Source organism: Octopus bimaculoides, chromosome 14 (assembly GCF_046866305.1).
Source record: "Octopus bimaculoides isolate indiv1 chromosome 14, ASM4686630v1, whole genome shotgun sequence".
NCBI classification, from domain to species: Eukaryota; Metazoa; Mollusca; class Cephalopoda; order Octopoda; family Octopodidae; genus Octopus; species Octopus bimaculoides.
Window position 1 is genome coordinate 25,566,288 of NC_142941.1, and position 13,936 is coordinate 25,580,223.

At 33.4% G+C, this 13,936-nt stretch overlaps 1 protein-coding gene across 16 annotated transcripts in view; it reads left to right on the top strand.

Moving 5' to 3' along the window:
* LOC106883611 (uncharacterized) overlaps window positions 1-13,936 on the top strand; it is a 187,491-nt gene that overhangs the window by 41,012 nt on the left and 132,543 nt on the right. The window lies entirely within an intron of this gene.

Genomic DNA, 13,936 nt, shown 5'->3' on the forward strand with positions numbered 1-13,936 from the left:
CAGTATTTCGCCCGTCGCTACATTCTGAATTCGAATTCCACCGAGGTCGACTTTGCCTTTCATCCTTTAGCGGTCGATAAATTACGTACTAGTTAAACACTGGAGTTGATGCAATCCACTAGTCACCTATCCCAAAATTTCAGGCCTTGTGCATTTAGTAGAAAGGATTATTATCATTATTTTATTGTCTTTGCACAGCTTCTAACGCTGGAGATGTACTACGGTGTCAGCTGTTCACTACCAGTGAACTAAGGTAACACCCCTTATTTTTTGAACGTCGTCCAGAGTATTCGAGCGGTTACAAGCAGTGCTGTTTTCTGCACGTGCTCCACACTTATTGCAGCCCCTATTTGTTCCCTGTACTTCTCAAGATTTTTACTTACTGTTCCCAGGGCTCCAACAATTATTGGTACTACTACCACCTTTTTCAGCGACCACAACTGCTTAACCTCCCAAGCTAACCTGTCATATCTATCAACTTTTCTTTCTTCCTTATCACATACCTTGTTGTCAGCTGTGCAAGCTATATCTATGGTCCAGCATAGTTTGCTTTCTTTCTCAATTAAGACTATGTCTGGTTTCCTATTCTCTAACTCATGGTCGCACTGAATCATAAAATCCCATAGGGTCTTTGCATTATCATTTTCAATGACACCTTCGGGTTTATGTTCGTACCACTTTTTTGCTCTGTCAAGTCTATACTTGTTGCAAAGTGTCCAATGGACAATCCTTGCTGTGTTGTCATGACGTCTCATATTCCTTCTGAGCTAGTGGCGTACATTGACTGATAATATGTCATACGGTTTCACCATTTTGTCCACAAATTCTGCACTTATCACTTTCTGATGTGTTATCTATTCTGTATTTTATGTAATTGGTTCTTAATGCTTGCACTTGGTCAGCACAGGTTAGAGCCTCCGTTTCTGGTTTAAATCACTTTTAGTCATCCATATCAGTCTTTATTATTATTATAATTGTTGTTGTTGTTGTTGTTGTTACTATTATTATTATTATCATTATTATTTGGTTTGACTCAAATTCAGTCTTATTCCTGACAGGATTTATGTGGATAGCGGGTTACAACCTGTAATTTTCGGCATCCACAAGTTTTCAGCAGTCTTTCAAGTGCTTAGAACACTCCTGATAATCCTTGCTGTCCCTAAGAGACAAACTTTCTGTAGGAACTCTATAGGGCATACTATTCCAATCTCCTTCGGCCATTCGTCTATATCTTTGCTTACTGTTTCTAACGCACCAATTATTGTAAGTACGACCTTTAAAGTTCTCATACTCAAAAATTCATCCTATTTCGAATTTTAAGGGATTGTATTTGTTTTGTTTTTCGTCCTTTTTCTTTTCGATCTTGGAATCAAACGGGCATGACAGTCGATTAGTAAGCAACATCACTTTTTATTAGCTATAATTGTTATGTCGGTCTATTATTTTTTAACTTCTTATCCGTTTGAATAGGAAAGTCCCACAAAACCTTACATTTTTCCGACTCCAGTACTCTTTCCACTCAGTGATTTTACCATGTGTTTCCAGCTTCAAATCCTCATTTCTTTCAAAGTTTCCAGTGTAAAACTTTTACAGCCTAATCGTGCATCCATTTCTTAAATTTTTCTTGTCCCAAGTTGGGGCATTCTTCCACAATGTGTGCCACTATCTCGTTCCAAGTTCCACAGGATCTACATTTTCCTGACACATTCTTTCCATATATATTTCTTCTCAAGTTGTTTGTTTTTATCTCTTGATCTTTGGGATGCTACAATAAGGCTCTCTTGTTTCTTTTTTAATTGCCCCTGTTTCAGTATCTGCTTTTATTCACTGTTTTTGTTTTCTGTGCTGCTCTGTAGATACTCTACTAGGCTTTTCTTTTCCATCTGTTCACATTCTCCTGCTGCTGTTAAGCCTCTTCCACCCTGGTCTCTCCTCAAGTACAGCCGGTTGATATCAGTTTTCGGAGGGTGGACTCCATACTTTGTCAACAACTTTCTAGTTTTTCTGTCAGGTTATTTTCTATCATTTTTCGTCCAGTCTGTAATCCCAACTCCATATCTGATTAAGGGTACTGCTCATGATTTTATTGCTTCAATAAGATTTTTTGAATTCAGTTTTGACTGCAATAATTTTCTCACTCTCCTTGTGTACTCCTTACTGGTAATTTGTCTCATACCTTCATTTTTTATTTCGTCTATTTCCAGTATTCCCAACTAATTATACCACTGTCTCGACCGCTCGTTTGGCATTTCAATTCCCAGACTTCTTTCAAATCTTCCTCGTTTCATGTTCAAAATAGTGCACTTTTCTATCCAAAATTCCCATACCTATGTCATTTGAGAAAATGCAGATAGTATGAGCAAGACTTTCAAGCTGTTTCTCAGTTTTACATAAACCTTTATATCACCCATGAAAAGAAAATGATTTATCTGACCATTTCCTTTTCACAAATCGTAAGCTATTTTAACTTTTTGTAGCATCATAGTGAGCAGCGTCATGACCAATACGAATAGTAATGAAGATAAACTATCACCTTGGAATATTCCGTCTGATGTTCACTTTTCCCGAGTCTTTGTTTTCTTCCAATCACTTCAGTGTTTCAATGTTTCATACTTTCATTAAGCATTTTCCCCATTTTTTTTTTTTTTTGTTATTCCAAACATGCTCATTGTTTTACTTATCCAACGGTCTGGTACCATGTCATATGCTTTTTGTAATCTATCCATCCTAAGTCATCTTTTGTCGCCCTTCTTTATTTCCTGCATCCTTTCTGTTCTTCTGGAAGTAGATTGTTACTTTCCAGATGGTTGCATAACTCTTCCACCAAATCATAAGCTTCCACATTATTGGTTATAGGTCAAAAATCTGATGCCAAGTTCCCTTTCAAAGGATCCTTGAGTCATAGCAGCGTTCGTCCATTTGTTATCCATGCAGGGACGTAACCTTTCTGCAGGCAGTCATCCAATTGCGCATCGATCCTTTCATGCAACTATATAAAGTTCTTCAGCCAGTAACGTACTCCATCTGAGCCTGGTCCTTTCCAATTTGCTATTTTTTTAAACTTCTGTTTCACTGAATATTGATTAATTCTGACGTTCTTTGTCTTGGTACAGTTGCAAGTTGCCTTTCCAACTTTGTTAGCCACTCCGCGCTTTCTTTATGTCTCGCCGGACTGTTTCACAGCCCCACCCCAAATTCTTTACTTTCTTCCGGATCTGGAATCGGTTCTTGGTGTCGGCCTCCTTCTATTTCCTCAAAACGGTGCCTTCTATTTGATTGGAACAGCCTATTCTGTTCGAAACTTTTGCTTCTAGCATCATATCTTTTGAATTTGGCCTTTAATGCTGTCAGTTTTTGTGGCAATTCTTCATGTAGTTTGTTTTCCCCTTTCTTTTAACCTATGCTGTCCATTCAATTTTCTAATTATCACCTTATTCTTGAGTTCTCCTCTCATTATCCTATTCAATTGCCCCAGATCTTTCCGTGTCTTTTCCAACTTCATTCGCGTTCTCTTCCTCCAGTTGCGTTCTTTCTTTTCATTTGCTTTTATATCTTCAGTTTTGCGCTTGTAGTCTACTATATTATCCACGACATTAGCAGCAGCTATGATTAGCTGGTTTCTTTTACTAATGTTTTCTGTTTTAGTCAAGCTTAAAACGTCGTTTACTGTGTTGTGGCTTTCCTCACTCATTCTCTGTCCATATAGCTTACATTTGGTGGTACTTCATTGTTTCCATCAGACATTTTCCCTCACAACATTTCTAAAAACGCATTCATCATTCAAGTCTTGTGCAGTACTTACTGTCACCTGTCCAACAAGATCGCCTACATTAATTACTTTATCAGTATTCTTGTCTTCATTAGTTACTTTATCAGTAATCTCTGGTACTCTGCGATTTCCCTCTGTTTCATATTCTTAATCTCTCATCCATTCATTACCGCTTTTTTCTACTGTTGTTTCACTATCCTTCTGCTCTTATTATTATTATTATTATTATTATTATTGAGTGAGAGAGCAGTGCATCAAAGTGACACTGGGGTAAAATATACGAAGCCCATTATACCCATCATGACTACCCGTCTGATAAGGGTACACCAGGCACATGCATCACAACCATATATGCGCGACATGGTGATCTCGTATCAAGATAAACAGCGCATGGCCTTGCAGGTGGGGGTCCAGTTAGAATTTTCTTCAAGTCGAGTAGCCCATCCCGCTCAAAAGGTCCCTGAATAAGGTTTGTTTAAGGATGTTGAGCAAAACACCCATGTTTCTAAAGGCGAATTATTCAAACCCCAAAGAATTCCTCTCAACACATGGCTATGATGCTCCCCCATTATTATTATTATTATTATTATTATTATTATTATTATCATTCAGTATTATTTTTATCACGTGTCGTGTGTGCCTTGGGTATGTGCTGTGGTTTGTTGTGGTACTCTTATTTTCACTGTATTGAAAGTGTTTTACGTAAGATGTGTATGGTGCTTAGTAGTACTATTTTCTGTATGTTATATATATTTGATAGTCCTGTTGTTTTAGATACATATTTGTCTGAGTGATTTTTTTATCATACCTAATGCGCCTACTATTATATGAATTGTTTCTGATTTTAGGGTTACTTCTATTTCCAGATCTTTGTATTATGAGAGTTTTTCCGTTACATTTAGAGAAACGTTGTCATCTGTTGGTATTGATACATCGATTAAAAGGCAGTATTTTTCTTGGTGATCTCTGACAACACTACCCGGTCTATTAGCCTTGATTTCTCTGTGTGTATTGGTATATCCCAGAATATGGTTGCTTTCTCATTTTTTGTGGTCTTTTCTGGGGTGTGCCTATACAATCTTTTTTCTTGTTGTCATTCCATAGTGTTGGCATAGCTTCCACTGTATATAGGTCTCAACTCTGTCATGCCTCTGAATATATTCCTTCCTAGCCAGGATTGGGCAGCCGTAGACAATATGCTTTATTGTTTCTTCGCCATCAACACATATTCTGCAGTTACTTATATTTCTTTTCATTATGTGTTTTTGGTAATTTCTGATGGGAAGGCTTTGATCTTGTGCCGCAATTAAAAATCCTTCAGTATCTGTTTTGAGTTCAGAGCTTCTCAGCCATTGTTGGGATTTTGCTACGTCCATTTCTTTTGCGTTTAGTTTAACTCAGTATTTGCTATGAAGGAGCTTTTCTTGCCATCGTTTTATTATGATCCGTTGTTGTTCCAGTTACAGCTTGACTTTCAGTTGTTTTACAGCTTTTGTTGTTTCTTCTTTTTTCTTCATAGTTCTTTCCCGTATTTTTCAGCTTCTTTAAAGAGAGAAAACAGTTTTGGGTTATTTGTACCAGTTTTCTTTGCTTCTGAAACAGGTAATCGTATGTGTAATCGTATTGTGTAATCGTATAGTAGTTATTTTATGATAGTTTTCTAACTGTATAAGGATTCTACCACCTTCACTGTACAAGTTGACTCCATCTCACCCAAAGACATCAAGAGACAACAAGTTAGAAGTTCAAGCTGGTGTTATGACTAGGCTCTCATATATTTGGTTTTGCGCAAAGAATTGTTCTAGAGATTGTCTAAGAAAGCATTATCAGTTTATTTTAAAAGTTGGGATAACATAGATAGAATTTTACGTAGGATATGAGCATTTCTCATGGACACTATTTTTTTAATTATTTTTGCTATTTTTGGATTTCCTAGTATCTGAGCTGGGTGGTAATCAGTCTCTCTGCTATCATTTCTCGGGCACCTATGACAACAGGTATTGTTTTAGTCTTGAGCTTCCTCATTTTGCCAATTTCTATTTCACGATCTTTATATTTGCTCAGTTTTTGGTAGGTCATTACAGATATATTTATGTCGATTGGAACAGTCATATAAATGAGGAGGCATGATTTTTGTCTGAAGTCTTTCAAGTTTGGCCTATTCACATCTATCTTTCAAACTGATAAGTTTGAACGGTGAAGTTCCAGGGGAGTGAGACGTGGTCATTTTCAAGCACTGGAGGTAGTTTGTGTTCCCACCAGTTTTTATCATGGGGCAGGTTCAAGTTTTGCAAGGTACCCAATGAATATACTGTGCTGCTCTTTCATGGCTGTTGAGACGCTCTGTAGGCACAAAAAGACTGCACATGGAAACAACATGGTCGATGGTTTCATTTTATTGTTTACGTACACGACATGTTGGGCTACTGCCGTTCTTTAATATGTTGGGCTATTGCCGTTCTTTAATATGTTGGCCTAGTAGTTCCTTGTAGGTAGGCATTGATCTTGGGCTGCTATGCTAAACCCTTCTGTTTCTAATTTTATGTCAGAAGACACTAATCATTGATGGGTAAGGGCTTTGTCAACATTGGCATTGTTAGCTCTCTTCGAGTATTTGCCGTTGAGAGGTTTTTCTTGCCATCTAACGGTAAGACTAACGGTAAGGCAGCAGTTTTAGCACGGATTTTCATACGCTTAACTTTTTCTGTGCTTGTTTCCAGTACATTTAATTCTGATATTTGTTGTATTTGGAATTCACTTAGATATTTCTTTGCCTGTTTTATTACTGAGTATGATGTTTTCTTGTTTTCATGCTTTAAGAAAAGTTTTAGCATCCTGTCATCAAACTTTTTTCAGGTAGGTGTTTAGGCCAATTGTGGCAATCTTCATTGTTAATTCCAGCTGTAAAAGTCCACGGCTACCCTCTTTCCTTGGTAGGCAAAGTGGTTCTATATCTGCCTTAGGGTGGTGCATTCTATGCATTGTCAACGTTACATATTTCAGTTATCGACCAGTTAATAACATTGAAACCGTATGGCTATGGCTAAAGCATTGATCCCTTCGATCCTGTTTCTTGCATTCATCTCTGTCTTGAGTATTGACCTTACCCTGTGATAACATCCTTTCTCTCATCTTTTCCCCCGTCATTGAATGTTTGATTGCATCATCTTCAAATTCCCCTAGGTATTTGTAGCTCTCCGCTGGTTCTAAATCCTTCACAACATTCTCTTGGTCAAAATTGACGTTGGATGTTTCTATCATTTTCCTCTGATAAAGGTAGCTTTTGCACATTTATCGAGGCCTGTCATCACTGAACTTTTAACATTTGCTGGTAAGCACTGTCGTTGTCAGTCATTTTTTGTAAAGTTCTTTAAATCATCCATGTAAATGAGATGATTTATATTTTCATCAAACATTTTTAAGCCATATTGTGCATTATCGAGCAATTTCGAGAGAGGCATTAAGGCTAAACAAAAGAAGAGTGGTGATAGAGAGTCACCCTGGAAAATGCCACATGAAATTCTTACATCTCCAACATTGAGAGATTTATTGTCACTGTGCAAAGTCACCATGATCTCATACTTCCAGACAAGACGTTTCGCAGAGTAGGTGCTATTTTATACATTTCCAAACATTTCTTAATCCAGCTATGTGGTAGACTATCAAAAGCATTTTTTATAGTTTATCCAGGCTATCGACAAGTTCTTGTGTTGTTTGTATCAATCTTCCAAGATGAGTAGCTGATCTTTACAATCATATGACCCACGTTTACATTCTTTTTGCTTGTTAGGAAAGATGCCACTTTCTTTTAAGAAGCTATAGGTGTATTCAGTCAAGATAGATGTTAGTATTTTATACTTTGTTGTTAAGCAGGTTATAAGTCTGTAAGTTTTGGATTCATTTGTTTCTTCATTTTTTAGAAGTAGAAATGTAACACCATTAACTAACCAATATGGAATCATACTAAGTTGTTGCAAAACACTGTTGTAAAGTTTTGTTAGAAGTCCATAACGCCCTGGGAAGGCATTCAACCAGAAGTTAGAAATTTTATCCTTTCCTGGAGATTACCATTTGCTTGAGAGCAGATCTTAATCCTCTACCTTGATACCCACCACTTTTGCTCTTCTAAGGAGTCTAAGTAAGTAGATATTCTAGCAGTCATTGTGTGTTTTTTCTTTTCTACTGCCCAAATTTCATTCCAAAATTTGTGCACTTCTTTTGATGGGACAGACTTTATTGTAATTGGTATTTTGCCTATCTTCCTGTAAACATTTGGAGGTTGTTTTTGAATATGTTGTTTTCCTTGAAGACCGTAACACGTTTTTCATACCTTGCTATGCGGGCAGCTTTAGTACATAGCTTTTGCTTGATAGTTTCTATGGTGGTATCGATGTCAAGTATGGTTTTCATATTATATTTTTCTTTAATTTTCGGGTTTTTGTTGGTTTGATACTCTTGTCAAACTTAAGGTTTTTTAAACATTCTATGTCAAACCTAAGTAACTGAATTTGGAGTTGAAATAGGCTTTTTGTGGGAATGTTGTCGTTTTCTAATCTTTTCATCACATAGAATCGTTGAGATCTTCGCGGATGCATAGTACAGGTGGTTGAGATCTGTAATATCAACATCATTAGCTGAAATTCTGTCCTTAAGTGCAAGGTGGATTTTACCAATTACTTTCAGGTTTTGGTTTCAATTGCAAATTTTTGGGAGAGTGTCGCGTTCATTCATACTGGTTTCTTTAATTTTCAGCCATTCAATCATGGTTTGATTTTTTAGATCATGTAGTTCTGTTGGGTCAATTTCTGTGTGACATTCTTCATCTATTTGATTTTCATCTGCCTTTGTGTTTATGGCTGGTTCAGAGAGTATTTCACTTTGCTTATCAGTTACATTAACTCTTTCAAACATTACTGCATTTTCATCAGACCTGGGTTGATCTATAATCATTTCCTCACTAGTATCTTCTTTAGCTGCAGGTTCGTTTCTTTTATCCCTTACTGGTTCTTTAATTTGGTCAGTCTCTAATTCAGTTAGTAATTTCTGTTTTATATTGTTTCTTCTGACGTTGGCAAGTTTGTTACTATCTATGTGGGATCAAGGGGCTTCTCTCTCCAGTTTAGCTAGGTTTGTTCAGTATTAGATTTTTCATTTTTTCTTTTGGTTATTTGATGACGAGCGTTGGAGGACATCTGTTGTAATATTTCGGTTGGGAAGATTTGAACCAGTAGCTGATTTTTCGTACTAAACTGGTTCATCAGTCGAGTACGCGGTCCTTGGTGTTCCGGGTGACAACTGATTAGGTTTGCATTTTGCTTTGTTACCACTGAGGCATGACGAGCTTGGACGTTGACATTTGGGGACGGATCTGTCAGTTTAGCGTTATCCTTTTGAGACAACACCGCCTCCGAGTTCTCTGAATGAAAACATTGTTCGTAACGTAGCTTCTAAAGGCTAACAGATCTGTATTCCTCTGTATTAATTTTTTTGACAGATTTATCTCCGGTCATAGTTTTTTTGTGGTGATTTTAAACTTATGAACTGTACACTGTGTTAGTTCGGAGAAAATTGTCTTATTGTTTTCTTTCGTTTGTGACACGTGCTTTCATACGCGTGTATGCGTGTCCTGTAAATTTCACGTAGTTGTATAAACATTGAAGTGTATTTGTAGTTCTATGGGTATTAAAATGTATATATAATTGTATAGACATCCGAGTGTATGCGTAATTAATCAATTTACGTACTTACTGTTTTGTTCCACTTATATTTTATAATTTGTAAACTTTGATTTCGAACGTGTCTTTCGCCCATGCTTCACTGAGACATCGTGCATGGGAGAAACTGTGCATAGTATAGCAGTAAAATTTCGTATTCTGTGATTATTTTCGTTAAAAGCCTGCTTCCTTCAAGTCTTCCACAGGTTCCTTTTTCCCATTCCACCTATGTTATTAGATTAGATTTGTTTTTGTATGGAGAGCCCGGTGCAGCACGTCCATGCAGTTATTCAGATTGGGGCTGAATCTTCCATTCAGCGCGGAGCTGAATATTATTACTATTACTATTATTATTATTATTATTATTATTATTATTATTTCTCTTTATCACGGGTTTTGTTGGAGCTTGTAATCTGCAGCCTACAGTACCATGCAATCCTTTCTTTTCAGCTATCTAATACTTTCCTGTTTACTATTATTATTATCAGTAGTAGTAGTAGTAGTAGTAGTAGTAGTAGTAGTAGTAGTAGTAGTAGTAGTAGGTGTTGCTGTTGTTGTTTAATCAGCATATTTGTTGCAATCACTTGCCCTACGACAAGTGAAGAATTAGAGATGCTACAGATTGACTGACTGAAAGCATGGGAAGAGGAAATAGCAAGGGCAGTAGCGAAATATCTCCATGTAATATAACACAAACATTTCAACTGATAGGGTTTTCCTAAGGATGCGGGCAGTACTTGTCATCACATTCTTTTGGATTTCTCTGAGACATGGTTCTCCTGGGATGTTGTCTAGATTGTTTCTGACATACCTTTTTTATTATACCTAAGGCACCCACAATAACAGGAACAATTCTCGCTTTAAGATGCTACATATTTTTTATTTCAATTTCCAGGTCCTTATATTTACTTAATTTGTCATATTCCTTCGCAGATATATTTTTATCAGTGGGAACACTTACATCTATTAGTCTACAAGTATTTTCTTCCCTGTCTTTAATAATTATGTCAGGTCGATTAGCCTGGATCGTTCTCTCGGTGTTGACTGGAAAATCCCAGAGGATAGTGACATTTTAATCTTCAACGGCTAGCTCAGGATGATATTCATATCAGTAACCAAGAGTGCCCATTTTGTAGTGTTTACATATTTTCCAGTGTAAATACTGTCCTACCCTATCGTGGTGATTTTTGTATTTGTTTGGTGTGAGCACAGAACATCCCGAAACTAGATGGTCTATTGTTTCGTCAAATGTATCGCAGAATCTGCATTCAGGGTCAGAACCGTTTTAAAGAACGTTAGCCTTGTAGTTTTTGGTAAGCAACCTTTGATCTTGTGCCGGCAATATGAAACCTTCAGTCTCTGCTTTCAGCCCTGAACTTCTGAGCCACTGATAGGTTATTGCTTGGTCTACATCAGCAGGCAAATTTCTACTACATCACCAGCTACATCTCCGTGTTGCTGAGGTATGTGCAGCATTGTGTGTTCTTTGTTGTCGTTAGAGGACTGCAAACTCTTTCCCATATTGTATTGCATCAGTTTGTTGTGGGGTCTCGTTGCAGTCTTTTGTTGTATAAGTGTTTGCATTGCGTTTTGTGTATGTACTGTGAGTTGTGTTCTTCTGTTGCTATCAATCCTGCTGGTTGTTGTTTATTTTATTGGATATTTGCTATATAGAGTATGTCTTGTTTGTGGGTCGTTTTGTTTGGGTTGTATTATTGAATTGATAGCCTTGCATAGGATGTGGGCTGTTCTTAACAGGGTTATTTTTATGGATAGTGTGTAGTGTCGAGGGTCCAGGATTTTGTTGAGGGTCTACATTTTTGTACATATATCCTGTTTATTCAAGCCCAATGATCCAATTATTGCTGGTATTCTTTTCACCTTTGTGACTTCAATACTTCAATTCAAGGTCTTTGTACCTTGACAATTTTTCCACTTCTTTTGGGGTAATATTTTGGTCAGAAGGGACTGCAGTAACACGGTGTTTTTTTTTTCAATCCTTGATTATTATGTGTGAGTGATTAGCATTTATTTCTTTGTCAGTTCGAATAGGCATGTCTCAGATGATTGTGACGTGGTCGTTGTTATATACCTTGCTTGGCACATGTTTACAACATTTATTGTCAGTTTTTATGTTGTAGTGTTGGATATAACAAATTATTCAGTCATGTCTCTATATATATGTATTAAATTCAAATTACGATAAACGTAAACAAACAAACGAAGTTTGCTTTTAAAAGCGTTGAGATGTCTTAGAAAGTTAAAAAAGTGATTTTAAATTCTCAATCGCAGGATATGCTAATAATATAGCCTGAACAGGATAAACTGCAGAAAAAAAGTGTAGGTGGTTAAAGAAAAGAAAAAATATATATATATTCTGAATTGTATATTTTTTCTTTTCTTTTCAAAGTTTCAGCTCAGAGCTGCGGCCATGCTGATGCACCACCGGGTTGCTACACTGTTATTACAGGGAGCCTCTTACAATATGTGGCACTTGGTGAAGAATGGAGTTTGATTTAGCAACTCTCATTTGCACCTCCTGCCGCGAGGTAGGTTCATCTGGGACTCTCGATAATTTGTTATATCCAACACTACAACATAAAAACTGACAATAAAAGGTGTAAACATGTGCCAAGCAAAGTATATAACAACGACCACGTCACAATCATCTGAGACATGCCTATTCGAACTGACAAAGAAATAAATGCTAATCACTCACACATAATATATATATATATATGTATATGTATATATATATATATATATATATATATATATGTATATATATATATGTATATATATATATGTATATATATATATATATATATATGTATATATATATATATGTATATATATATGTATATATATATATGTATATATATATATATATGTATATATATATATGTATATATATATATATATGTATAGATATATATGTATATATATATGTGTATATATATATGTATATATATATATATGTATAGATATATATGTATATATATATATGTGTATATATATATGTATATATAGATATATATGTATATATATATGTGTATATATATATGTATATATATATATATGTATATATATATATGTATATATATATATGTATAGATATATATGTGTATATATATATGTATATATATATATGTGTATATATATATATGTATATATATATATGTGTATATATATATATGTATATATATATATGTGTATATATATATATATTGTGTATATATATATATATGTATATATATATATATGTATATATATATATATGTATATATATATATGTATATATATATATATATATATATATATCTATATATATGTATATATATATATATCTATATATATGTATATGTATATATATATATATGTATACATATATATATGTATATATATATATGTATATATATATATCTATATATATGTATATGTATATATATATATGTATATATATATATGTATATATATGTATATGTATATATATATATGTATATATATATATGTATATATATATGTATATATATATATATGTATATATATATATATGTATATATATATATGTATATATATATATGTATATATATATATGTATATATATATATGTATATATATATATCTATATATATATGTATAGTATATATATATATGTATACATATATATATATATAGTATATGTATATATATATATGTATATATATATATGTATAATATATATGTATATATATATATGTATATATATATATGTATATATGTTATATATATGTATATATATATATGTATATATATATATGTATATATATATATGTATATATATATATGTATATATATATATGTATATATATATATGTATATATATATATGTATATATATATATGTATATATATATATGTATATATATATATGTATATATATATGTATATATGATATTATATGTATATATATGTATAATATTATATATATATATGTATATATGTATATGATATATATTATGTATATATATATAGATAGTATATGTATATGTATATATATATATGTATATATATATATGTATATATATAGATATGTATATATATATATGTATATATATATGTATATATATATGTATTGATATATATATGTATATATATATATGTATATATTATATATATAGTATATATGTATATAGATATATTATGTATATATATATATGTATATTATATGTATATATATATATGTATATATAGGATATATATATGTATATATATATATGTATTATATATATATGTATATATATATATTAGTATATATATATATGTATATATATATATGTATATATATATGTATATATATTATGTATATATATATATGTAATATTATATATGTATATATATATATAGTATATATATATATGTATTATATATATATATGTATATATATATATGTATATATATATGTATATATATAT